Here is a 13,213-nt window from a genome sequence, read left to right as displayed (position 1 = left end):
TAAAAACAACAACAACAACAAAAAAAACCCACTGAATACAGCCTGCTCAGAGGAAGCGGAAAATTCTATTTTTCAGCATGTCCCTGTTATGTCCATGAGATATGGGGCCGGGGTCATGGAGGTGTCAGACTACCCAGTTTACACATGGGGAAACTGAGGCACAGAGGGTGCCAATGTTCTCAACATAGGATGACAAGCATCCGGTCCCTCATCCTAATGTGCGCTTCAGCTGGAACGTCTCTCTGCTTTCACAAGACCCTTAACAACTAATTAGGAGATTATCCAGAGTGGATGGGGCCCCTCCAAGGAAATGGGAAGATACGACTTGACACAGTTCTCTTTCTGTAATGCTGATTGCAACCAAATGAAGATGCACTAGGACTCGCCATGCTTTCCTGGCTTCCTACCACGCCCTCTAACCTGTTTCTGAGTGACAAATGTGTTTATTAGCATTAAATGCCCTCAGGGGACTTCCCCATTTGAAAACTGCTGAGACCTGTTCACGAACCCAGATAATCCGGGCTCCACGTCTCCGGTTCCAACAACCACCATCAACCTACGAGGAATAACTTGCAAATCCATGCGTTCACAAGCACCACATTGGATGAGATGCTCTGAACGCAGACATAAACCAGACGGGCAAACCCCACCCCTGTAGGTCATAGTAGGGAGGCAACACTGTGAAGCACGAGGCTAGAGGACAGCAATATCTGAGGGGGATGCACTAAGGTTTCTGGGGACAGTCGGGCCAACTCTGCGTCCCTAGAGACTGGCGAGGGTCAGGGCTCAGCCTGGCTCAAGGCAGCTCTCCTTCCTGTGGGCTCTGGCTGAATCCCCGGCGGGGATGTGGGCGGCTACCGTGACACCAGAGAGAAGGGTGCCGATTGTTAGAGATGGGAGGACATCACGTAAGGGCCTGGAGGAGGTCGAGCAGGAGGAGGACGGTCGAGGACACTCGTCTGCAGGAGGACTGTGAAGGGAGAGAGCGCCTGCATGTGCGGGAGTCAGCACCCGGAAAAGCCAGCCAACGAGCCTAAGCAGAGGCACCCTGGTGCTCCAGGCGGCCCTCCGATCGGTGGCCAAGAGGGAAACCAGACACCTCGCCCAGGTGCTGTCCAGGCCCTCCGGACACTCTCTTTCCTTCGGACCCCCAAACGCCCCCAATAACCTCCAAGTTCTGTTAAACGTTCTAGTTTTCTCTCCCCTCCTGGCCAGCAGCCCTCTGAGCTACCCCAGAGGGAGCCAGGGAGAAGCCCTTTCCCCAGGGAGGCTCACGCAGCTGGCAAGTTAACTGGAGCCCCGTGAAGCACACAGGGACTTCCTTCTGGTCGCCCGGCAACCGCATGCACTTGGCAGTGGGACATTAAACACAGAGGGGAATGTCGGGAGGCATGGGCAAAATAAAATAAAAAGTAAAACACACGACCCCGCCCCAAACCCCTCCCGGACTCATCCCGGCCCAGCAGACCCAGCCAGGGGGCTGGGGGAGGGGTGGAAACGAGGGCATCAACCCAGGGGAGGAAAATGAGGTTAGGACCAGCCTAAGCAGAGCCTGACACTCCCCCCTCCTCTCATCAAACTCTTCTAGGTGTAGCGTTTGTATTTGGCCAAAGACACGCCTCTGTTAGCTTAGAGAAAGGCAGTGGGGACCTTGGATTAGCAGGCACCTAGAGATCTGAAAGATTACTTAGAAACCCAGCCCGGAGGGGTTAGGACCTGGGACCGCCAGGGCGGCTGTTCTTGCCTCTCCCTCCAGCATCATTCCCCAGGTTAAGTCACTCTGCCACCTCTAGGGCCGGATCCCTTTCCCCCAGACTTCTCCCACTCGAATGTTTTCATGCCTGTTGCTATGGCCACTAGGAGCTGGTTAGACAAGCCTCCAGAGCACCACCTGGCCCTTCAGACCCCGCCTCTGGCCTCTCTGAAAACTCTCGGGCCGGAAGTAAAAATGGACATATATACAGTACCAAACGTAAGGTACATAGCTAGTGGGAAGCAGCCGCGTAGCACAGGGAGATCGGCTCGGTGCTTTGTGACCGCCTGGAGGGGTGGGATAGGGAGGGTGGGAGGGAGGGAGATGCAGGAGGGAAGAGATATGGGGACATTGTGTATATGTATAACTGATTCACTGTGTTATAAAGCAGAAACTTTATACACACCACTGTAAAGCAATTATACTCCAATAAAGATGTTAAAAAAAAATGCATGTAGAGTTGACACGTGGAACAACCCATGGGAGAAAAACTGGGGACCAGGAAGGGGAGAACAGCAGCAAGACGGCCCCTGTGATGGGCTGAATATTAGCCCCAAAGATACTCAATCCTAATGAATCCAGCACCCTGTGAATGCTAACCTTCTACAGCAAAAGTTAAGGACCTTGAGATGCAGGGATTATCCTGGATTATCGGGGGAGCTGGGGCAAATGTAATCACAGGTCTCTTTATAACAGGGAGGCGGAGGGAGATGTGACACAGGAGAAGGTGCAGGAGATGTGCTAACAAAAGCAAGAGGCTGGAGCGAGCGATTCAAGGAAGCAAGCATGAGGCAAGGGAAGCAGGTGGCCCCCCAGAAGCTAGAAGGAAAGAAACTCTTCCCTAGAGCTTCCAGAAGGGAACAGCCCTGCAGACACCTTGGCTTCAGCCCTGGGAAACTGACTAACGTAAGAGACTGTAAGAGAATAAATGAGTCTCGTTTAAAGCCGCTAAGTCTGTGATAATTTTGCGGTGGCACAGAGGAAACTAATCTTGTCAATCAGGGCATATCTTGTCTGTTTCTCCACAGACCTAGAGAAGAGGGTATCACAGTGTAAATACCGATGACACTGGGGAATTTGGCTTGGAGAGGTCGAACAGCCACTCTACAGGCTGAGAAGGAAAAAGTCAAGTCTCTGAAAGTAACTGAGGCAAGAAGCAGCCCAAGCTTTGACGTGGGCTCTCAGATGAGACCACTGGTGACCGTCACTGGGGCCAATAGCTTCATCTCTGAAAGCCTCAGTTTTGTCATCTGCAAAAACAGAGATGATATTATCATCCGCCCTGCAGAGCTTTGAGGAGTAAATGAGATACTGCATGAAAAGCACATGGCACGTGGCAGATGCCAAATAAATGATACCTGTAAGGAAGGATTAGACGTGCAGATGTGGGCAGACGCTGTTAAGTGCCCATCCCAGTACCTATTCTCCCTTTGCTACTAAGCAACGTAACTCTGATTTTTGGCTGCCACGTTGTGGCCCAGAGTAAAGAGACTACGTTCCTCAGCCTCCCTTGGCCGCTAGCTAGGGCCATGGGACTAAGATCTGGTCAAAGAAATGGAAGTGGAAAGTGTTGTGGAACTTCTGGGGAGGCTGTTCAAAAGGTGCTTGAAGGAGCCCCATTTTTCCCTATCTGCCTTTACTCCCTTCTGCTTCCAATGAGGACATAATGGCTGGTACCCCAGCAACCATCTTGGACTTTGAGGAGCTCCAATGAAAATGGGAGTCATGCACTAAGATAAGCTAACCAGAAGGTGGAAGCCTAGATCCCTGATAACTCCAGAACTGCCATGCTAGCTGTGGATGGCCTTTTTTTGGGTTTCTGTTACGTGAGAGAGAACACTCTTCTGCCTCAGTTATTGAGTCACTGTTATTTTAGAGTTGTCTACTAACCATAATGGATCCAATATACCACAGATCTAGGGAAACAGGATTCAGAGTCATTCTGGAGTAGTGGTCCTCAACGTGCAGCCCTTGACAACAGCTTCAGAAGCACCTGGGAACTTAGAAATGCAAATTCCCAGGACCCACCCTAGACTTACTGACTCAAAACCTCTGGGGGTGGAACCCAGCATTCTGTGTCTTCACAAGCCCGCTGGGTCATTCTGGTGCACACCCAAGTGTGAAACCACCATTCTAGAGCAAGGTTTCTCAAATTCTGGCACTAGTGACTTTTGGGCAGGATCATTCTTGGTCAGGGGCGGGGGTGGGGATGCTGCCCTATACATTGTAAGCTGCTCGGCAGCACCCCTGACCTCTACCCACTAGAAGCCGGGAGAAGCCCCTCTCAGGGTTCAAAATGTCTCAGACACCGGCCTACATCTGGGGTCGGGGGCAGAGCGGGCAACAACATTGCCCCCCGTCACCGCCTCTGAGTAGCGGTTCATTCTGGACTTTGGCTGCACATGAGAATCACCTGGGAAGTTCTTCAAAATTCCCTGGCCAAAATTCTCACCCCAGCCTGGTGAGGTCGGAACCCACTAGGACAGGACGAGGCAGCTGAAGCTGTCCGGGTGATGCCGACATGAGGCCAGTGCTGAGAACTGTTGCACATGGCAAAGGGCCAGCGGGCCCAGAGGAGAGCCTGCTCCAAGCTGGAGAAGGTGGCCACACACCTGAACCCTGACGATGGCCAGGACACAAGATACTCCTAGGCAGGAACTGTAATGAGGGTGACCCGGGTAGACTTGGGAACGAACATCCCAGCTGCCAGACGGGGCGACTGGATGGCGTGGAAGTCCCGGGGGCTGTGTCACCTCGTTTCCCATCAGAACAGGGTGGACACCTTTCAGTGTCTCCCAGGAGTAACAACACAAAGCCTCAGTTTCCTCCCTCAATGAACCCAGCACACAGTGAGCCAGCTCCCACCAGGCACTATAAACATGAGCTCACGCAACAAGAACAACTGTCTCAATAAAGATGGCGATACAGCCATGGGGCCTGCTTAGAAACGAAGAGCCCGCGTTCTCCATCCGACTGGTAAGCTCCCCAGGCACTGAAACCAGAATCCTTCCACAGGGATACGCTCTGAGCGAGGAGAAGCTCCACATGTATTGAATGTAGCCCTGAAGATAAGCTTGGCTGGGGGTCGCTAAGTAGGTCGGAGTGGAAAGGGAGGAGAGAATTAAATGAGAAACCAGCCACCAAGCAAGAGGGAGAGCTGAACAGGTTGACAGGTTGACGCGCTGACTCTGTGAAGAGAAGGAGGCAGTCATGTGTGAATTCCCTCTCCTGCCGGGACTTTTTCCTTCGTTATTTCAGCCCCAGCCTGCCCGGCCGAAATGCTCAGTCAAGCGTTTCCTTGTTTCCTTTGGCCCAAACCGTGAAGTCCAGGATGTCACTGGGGGAGGCATGGGGAGGGGGTGGAGGAAAGGAGAAAGAGGAAGAGAAAAAAGAGGAGGGGCTTCCCTGGTGGCGCAGTGGTTGGGAGTCCGCCTGCCGATGGAGGGAACGCGGGTTCGTGCCCCGGTCCGGGAGGATCCCACATGCCGTGGAGCGGCTGGGCCCGTGAGCCGTGGCCGCTGAGCCTGCGTGTCCGGAGCCTGTGCTCCGCAACGGGAGAGGCCACAGCAGTGAGAGGCCCGCGTACTGCAAAAAAAAAAAAAAGAGGAGGATGGGAAGGAGGTGATAAGGAAAGAGAGAGAGGAGGGGCAAGAGGATGCTCACAGCACCAGGATGAACTAGCCTCTCTGGTCCCTGCCTACGTCAGCCCCACTGGGCCGCCTGGATGGAAAGATGAGCAACAGGTGTGAGTCTGGAACTCCTACAGGAGGCGCTAACTCCCCGTGGGTCTCTAAGAGGAGAAGGCTCAGTGGGATGGAGCCACCCAGTGTGTGCCCTTCCGTTCCTGGGGCTTCTGCCAGTCCACTGAATGCACCTGATTGGAATAAGGTAGAAGAAATCCGGCTGCCTCTCGTTGTTGTGGCCTCTCCCGTTACGGAGCACAGGCTCCGGACGCGCAGGTTCAGCGGCCATGGCTCACGGGCCCAGCCGCTCCGCGGCATGTGGGATCCTCCCGGACCGGGGCACGAACCCGCGTCCCCTGCATTGGCAGGCGGACTCTCAACCACTGCGCCACCAGGGAAGCCCGCATCTCACTCTTAACTACAACCCCTGGGCTCCCTCCAGCCTGTAAACCTTGTGTGCAAATGTCCTGACTCTTGCAAATGCATTGAAAAATAAACTTTAAAAAGTTTCCAGATGTTCTGTTGTAGCGGTGGTGTTTCTCTGCTCCTGTCTCCAGGGGCCCATGCGCGATGCCCAGCAGCCTGACTGCCCAGATGAAATCTGAGGCGGCCAAGAGGCACCGCCTGGGGGCAGGTGGAGAGGATGCCCCTCCCCCCCGCCCCGGACCGCACTCAACCACTGTCTCCATCACTCTATCCCCGCAAACACGGGACCTTACACACCCCATTTATTCCTCCACCATCCCCCATGCCCGCCCTGTTTCTTTCACTCTTATAGGTGAGATCTACAACACTGAGGTTTGACCCACATAGTGCAAAACCCTTCAAGATCAACAAAGGAGCAAGTCTGCGATTCCCAAGAGATAAGCTTCGTTCTTTCTGAGCATCTACCTCATTTCTCCCTTAAAATTCTTTTTTTTTTTTTTTTTGGCTACACCATGCAGCATGTGGGATCTTAGTTCCCTGACCAGGGATCGAACCTGCGCCCCCTGCACTGGAAGGGTGGAGTCTTAACCACTGGACCTCCAGGGAAGTCCCCTCCCTTAAAATCCTTATACCAACTGCCTTTGTAGCATACAGTCAAGGACAAAACAACACGGAGCAGCTCTTCCACGTAAGATGTTAACCCCTCACCTGCAGATACATCTTAGGAGCTGGACCAGCCAGAACAAGGGAGTGGAGTTTGTGACTTGTCAAGGCCCCTGTGGGGCTGGTGGCCTCTGATCTCTAGAAAAGGAAATTGCCAACGGGCACCCTTGTGCACACACAGCCACGCACACACCCTTCCCAACACGCACACACCTGAGGGCCCGGGATTCTTTGCACAAGGTGACGCGGGCTCCCTTTGATGCTCGCCGGATATGTTCCCATTGGGCGAAAACCAGACCTCAATAAAACCCGGCATTATCAAGAGGCCGGTGGTGGGTGATTGCACCGGCCTGTTATCTCTATGGCCCTGGGTGGGGCTGCTCTGTGGTTCTCCACTGAAAAGCATTAACTTCTAGGTGGATCAAAGACGCTTCCGAACCAGCCAGCCCAGACCCCTTGTTTATCCGCAGGGGACTGTTCCCGAAGATGGACTTTAAGATAATAGGGACCCCAGTCCCAGCCTCCCTCTGTCCTCTCCTTATCATGCAATATGTCCCTCTGGGGCCGCCCAACGGCCAATCACAAGGCCCTTCTCCTCTCTCTCTTCCGATGGCCCATTTAACAACAGCAAATGAGGGACCGGGCCCGGGAGTGTCCCAGACCTGCTGCAACCATGGGTATCTGGGGACGGGGAGACACCTACCTGGGGACCATGCAGGAGCTCCTCTCCCCTCTGTGAGTCACGCCAGGGAGGGGGTCCCAGAGAGCAGGGCGTTTACTACACTCTTCCCTCAAGAGGGAGAAACTGACAGCCCTCACACCTGGTCCTTGACGTCCCTTGTTGGACTCCACTGCCTACCCTAATGTTCAAGGCCTGCAACCCACCCGCAGTGAGGACACAGAAGGACCTCTGAGCTGCCTGGATCTGGACGCCAAGATGGACTGCGCATCGGCCTGGAGGGAAAGAGCACGTGCACTGAAGGCAGGCAGGTGCTGGCAGGTGCTTGAATGCCTCCTGAACGTTCCGGAGGCCCACACAGGTGGTCTGGCAGCTGGAGGGGTGAGGCCAGGTTTTTCTCCTTTGCATTCAGAGTACCTGGCTTACTGTGTGGACCTGAAGAGGCACATGAACGAACGAATGAATGAATGAACGAACGAACAAACAAGTGAATCACTAGCAACTCAGTGGCATGGACACTCAATTCTACCAATGGGAGAAGCTTCAGGGAGCACATCTCACTGCAGACACCTTAGCTCAATGACACAGAGTCAGATCAAGGCTCAAATCCTGGGTCCCGGGCAAGGGACTTCCATTCTCTTTAATCCATCTGTAAGCAGGAATAATGGTCATACCTCCTCCATCGCAGGGTTGTTAGGAGGATAGAGGCTCAGTGAGTAGTGTTTGTCACTATTACCGTATTTCCCTGTAGCACTGTCTCTATTAAAGAATCCAGGTAGTACGTTTCCAAGGAAGGAGGAAGTAAGTGACTTGGTTATATTCCCGGTGTAGCCCAGACCTAAGGGGCGTACAAAACTCCAGCTCCATCTCCCATCACTCCTTTTTTTCCTCCTTATTTGACCCATAATGTTGTTTCTAGCATTGAGATTAACCCTTACCTCTTTCCACGCTCCCTCGACGGCCCCTAAAAAGTCTGGGAACTCCAGGTGCAGGGAGCTGGGGAGGCAGCCACGAGTCATGAGCAGGTGACAAAGGCCGTGCACAAGGCCACTGACGGAACAGGATCGCGCCCTTGTCTCCAGCCTAGCTGAGGCCACTGGGAACTCCACCTCTGCCATCATGTAATGGCGAGATACACAGACCCCCTCTGCCTTCAACTCGTACGTCTTTCCCTGGCTTCTCTCCTGCTTTTAACGTGTGTCCTGTCGTCCTTAAACCCCTGGTTTGTCTGTCTCTGTCTCACTCTCATTAGAGACGCCACAGCCTGAAAAGCCAACCCAACAGGGAAGGATGCCTACGGGGCTCTGTCTTGTCTGCCCCGGCCCCGGCCCGGACAGTGTGTGGTGCACGTGTCAAGGTGACAGGGAAGCTGGGTCTCAGCGCCCTGCAGTCACGGCGGGGCCAGGCTGTTCCCCAAGGCTGCAGCTGGGCTCTCAGAGGCGCTGGGAGGTCAGGCAGCAAGTTCACAGGACAGGCCACCCACACGGCACATCAGGGCCGCGGGGCTGTCCCCGGGGCCAGCACGGCTCTGGCCCTCGGCCCTGACTCAGAACACTCCACCATATGGCCTCCCTTGGGGAGGATGAGAGGAAGAAAAGACTGAAACCAGGGGCAAGAAAGAGCCCCACCTCCCTTGACGTGCCAGGGACCCTTCCTGGACCCAGGGGCGTGGGGTGTGGCTAGCATTGTCCCCACCAGGTCCAGTGAAGGACAGAGGCAAGTCTGATGGCAACATGCCCGCAATGAGACTGGGTGTCCCTCTCTGCAACCCCCAGATGTGTTTCCAGGGTTTGATGTGAACTCGAAAAACCCTGAACCTTAGGCTACTACTTCACACTTTTCTAATGAAAGACCCAAACTGGATTTTCATGTTTGCAGAGAGAGCTTTGACCCAAAGTGTAGGCAGCTGAGCAAAACAGGAAGAGAATCTTTCTCTTGTTCTCTCCCTCCCTTCTTTTCTCTCTCTCTCTCTCTCCCCCCTCTGAAAGTACAGAGGGATGGGGGGGGGCGGGCAAACGAGATCTTGGCAGCCTAGCCTCTAAGGTCCCCTGGAGCCTGCCTGTGTTCTGTTGAAAGCTTTTCTCTTTTCTTTGGTCCCACAGACACCAGCCCCCATCCCGGTTGGTTGGGCAGGGGCGGAGGTGGAGGGGAGCTGGGCGAGGCTCTGGGAAAAGAGAAAGAGGCAAAGAACAGATCCCCCGGCACAGCTGCCAGGAAAAGAGCCCGAATGCCGCGTCTGGGCAGAAGGCAACCTTCCCAGGTTTCTCGGCGTGCTGGGACTTGCTGGAAACCAGAGCCCTGGCTGGCAGGACGAGGGTGGACAGTGGAACCAGCCGAAGGAGGGGGGCCCCTGGGGGGAAGAGGGGGAGGTCTCAGTGAATCATATAAATTAGAGACAGAAGGGATGTCAAGCCACCTTCACTTCCTTCCTCTCCTAATGGGAATTATCTCATTAGCCCTGAGCTTCCTAGAGGCTAACTTTAAATGATTCCTCTAACGGGGATTTCAATCTACAGCCCGCCCCCCTGCCCCCGCTTCCCCATCAGATCTGACTCTAAGGAGAGCTAAGAAGGGCTCTTAAAGGGACCGTAGCAAAAAGACACCAGATAGGGAGGGTGGGAGGGAGACGCAAGACGGAGGAGATAGGAGGATATATGTATATGTATAGTTGAATCACTTTGTTATAAAGCAGAAACTAACACACCATTGTAAAGCAATTATACTCCAATAAAGATGTTAAAAAAAAAAAAAAAGACACCGGTTCAATCTATTTAACTCTGCAGACTTTCTCCAAACATTTCACGCAAGGTTAGTTTTGCCCTTTCACCCTTTATTTCCACTTACAGGAATTTATTGTAAGAAAATAGTCATGGACATGGTAACAGGCTCAATAATGACACGCCTTAACACACCCCTCCCCCAAGAGAGACATATTCTAATCTCTGGAACCTATAAATGTTACCTCATGTGGCAAAAGGGACCTGGCAAATGAGATTAAGGATCTTAAACGGGGGAGATGATTCTGGATTATCCAGATGAGCCCTAAATGCAATCACAGGTGTCCTTGTAAGAGGGAAGCAGAGGAGGATTTGACTCCAGAGAGGAGGACACGATAGGACCACAAAGGTAAAGATGGGAGTGATGTGGCTACAAGTCAAGGTATGCCGACAGCCTCCAGAACCCGGGAGAGGCCGCCGGGACAGTTCTCCCCCCGGGGGGCCCCCGGAAGGAAGCAGCCCTGCCAACAACTTGATTTTAGCCCCAGAAGACTCATTTTAGACTTCTGGCCTCCAGAACTGTAAGACAATAAATGTGTGTGTTTTTTTCAATTTTATTTTATTTATTTTTTTTATACAGCAGGTTCTTATTAGTCATCAATTTTATACACATCAGTCAGTGTATACATGTCAAACCCAATCGCCCAATTCATCATAAATGTGTGTTTTTTTAAAACCACCAAGTTGGTGGTAATTTGTTACAGCACCCACAGGAAACTAGTACAGATATGAATACAGTCCTTGCTACCAGCATTGTCATCAGGGCCTTATTTCACAGCAAAGGAAAAAAACAGAAAAAGCATTGAAAATGTTCAAAAATTACCATGTCATGATGCTATGATGAAAATAATACCCATAAAAATACAGAAGTACTATTTCATAATAACGGAGTAACAGATAACTGAATATGGATCCTAAATATTTTCCTTGACTTTTGTAAATGTTTCTAACGGTAAGCATCTTATAATTACTTCTGTCATTGTAAAAGTCACATATTTATTTGCAGGGTGGTATAAGGGTTAAGTTTGGCTTGATCCCTTTCCATGAATAAAGAAGGAGGAACTGGGGACAGTTTAGCAGAGAGAGGTCAGAGTCAGAGAATCCAGGGTGGGTACCTTTCTGGGCCCTGAAGACCGTCAAGTTTCCTGGCAAACGGGTTCTCCTCTATATACACCACAGCCTGGAGTCAAGGTCCTCCACCCAGGGGCCCCTCTGGCCTGCACACCCTCCTCCCTAACAGATGAGCCACCCTGACGTGTAGCCCATTCCCCTCGGCCCCTCACCCGAGTCTGCTTCCTCCAGGCCCCCAAGAAGCATGTTTATCTCTGCTTCCGTACTCTGACGCTGCTCTTCGCAGTTGGACGACGTATTAGTTTCCCAAGGCTGCTGTAACGGATCACCACAAACAGGTGGCTTAAAACAACAGACACCTATCTTCTCACAGTTCTGGAGGTCAGAAGTCCAAAGTCAAGGTGTCGGCATGGTTGGTGCCTTTCTGGAGGCCTTGAGGGAGAGCCCTCTCTCCCAGCTCCCGGTGGCTCCCAGCAAGCCTTGGCTTGTGGACGCATCACTCCACTCTGCCTCCGAGTTCATGTTGCCTTCTTCTCTGTGTCTGTCTCCCCTTCTCTTCTCTCCTAAGGACTTGCCATTGGATCCTTAACTAACTACATCTGTAAAGACCCTATTTCCAAATAAAGCCCCACTGTGAGGTTCTAGGTGGACATGAATTCTGGGAGATACTATTTAACCCCCTACAGGTGGTCTGCGGCTCCTTTCTCTCTCCACTTCTTCAAGTCTCAGTAACCTCAGTCTCCTTTGATTCTTCCAGGTCCCAGAATTTAATCCCTCTTGGAAGTATGCAGAAGCAGAGGGGGCCTCCCTCAATGAATGAACTTCCCAACAACTGGAGTTGCCAATGTTGAGAGTGGGTGGCCTTAGGAGAGATGGAATTCTCGGTTGTTGAAGCATCCACGCAAGAAACACCTCTCTGGAAAGACGTACAGGAGGTCCTGGATGTGAATGGGGAATGGGATTAGGTAGTCAAAAGAGTTGGGTTTTATGAGAACAAGGATTGTACCCAATCCATTCAGCACAGTGCTGGGCATAGAAAAGGCACTAAATAGATGGTTATTGCCCCATCAGGAAAGATCCCTTCAATCTCAACAGTCCTCTTCTCAGTGAATGCGTGGAACACTACGAAGCAACATAAACTAATAATTAGATGATCTGTGTATTCAACAACTATTGGTCAACACCTCCTTGGTACACAGCATACGATCGGACACTCCTATGCGCCTCTCTCGTCTTTGATGGCTAGAAGGTGACAAATCAGGACAGATCATACGGCAGGAGACACCAAAATCACCACCCCAGTGACTACGTGGACTCGGCGCCACCAGAGTTCCTACACGGGCAGTCGGAAGGTCTCTCGGGAAAACCTAAGAGGCAAGACCCTAGGATCTCTTTTTGCTCCTGCCCCGTCCACTGAGAAAAGGAGAGAAGGTAGAACGGCGTGGGCCCTGCAGCGGCCAAGGGCAGGCTGTCTGTTCAGGCTGGAGCCCAGACACAGCACACGCACCAGGCGGTGACTTACCAGCTGTGTGAGGCCCAAGCAGCTCTTAAGCCACAGGTGGGCGAAGCCACCTTCCCAGGAGGGCACAAGCCTCGGGCCCTGCTTTACTGCTAATCACCATAAGCACCCGGTGTCTCAACCCCAACCTGGGTGGCCTTTACCGCTCCCGGAGCCCTGGTCACGTGCTCAGTGATCTCACCTGGCCTCACACAGACCCTGTCAAGCAAGCAGGACAGGCGTTGTTATGATTCCCACTTCACAGATGGGGAAACTCTGCTGCAGTAACTCGATGACTTCCTCAGGGTCAGCCAGGGAGCATGTGCCCCAGTGGCTAGCCCAGGGCTCCTTCCATAGCCCAGGGGGCAAATGGTGACCCCACCCTCTCTGTACTGGCCCCCAGGACTTTAGGGCTTTACATGTGGCAACAAATATTGGGGACGGCCCTTCCCTCTGGGCAATGGGCTTCCTGTTTGGACCCTGGGAGCCTGACTCACCAAAATTCCCACCTCTTCCCATTCAATCTGTCCTCCTGTTTGACGCCTGGAAGTGGAAGGGCATGGACTTGGGGGAGGGAGGGAGGAGGGCATGGCTTGTGCCCAGGCTGGGCCGCCCCAAGAGCAGTGAAGGATGCTCTGGGGGATCTGGGAGGAGAAGCTGCCC

At 52.8% G+C, this 13,213-nt stretch overlaps 1 long non-coding RNA gene across 2 annotated transcripts in view; it reads right to left on the bottom strand.

Annotated features, from left to right (window-relative positions):
- LOC137212422 (uncharacterized) overlaps positions 1-13,213 on the bottom strand; it is a 172,172-nt gene that overhangs the window by 23,466 nt on the left and 135,493 nt on the right. The gene's annotated exons all lie outside the window — the stretch shown is intronic.

Source organism: Pseudorca crassidens, chromosome 19 (assembly GCF_039906515.1).
Source record: "Pseudorca crassidens isolate mPseCra1 chromosome 19, mPseCra1.hap1, whole genome shotgun sequence".
NCBI classification, from domain to species: Eukaryota; Metazoa; Chordata; class Mammalia; order Artiodactyla; family Delphinidae; genus Pseudorca; species Pseudorca crassidens.
This window is presented reverse-complemented; position numbering and strand designations above follow the sequence as displayed.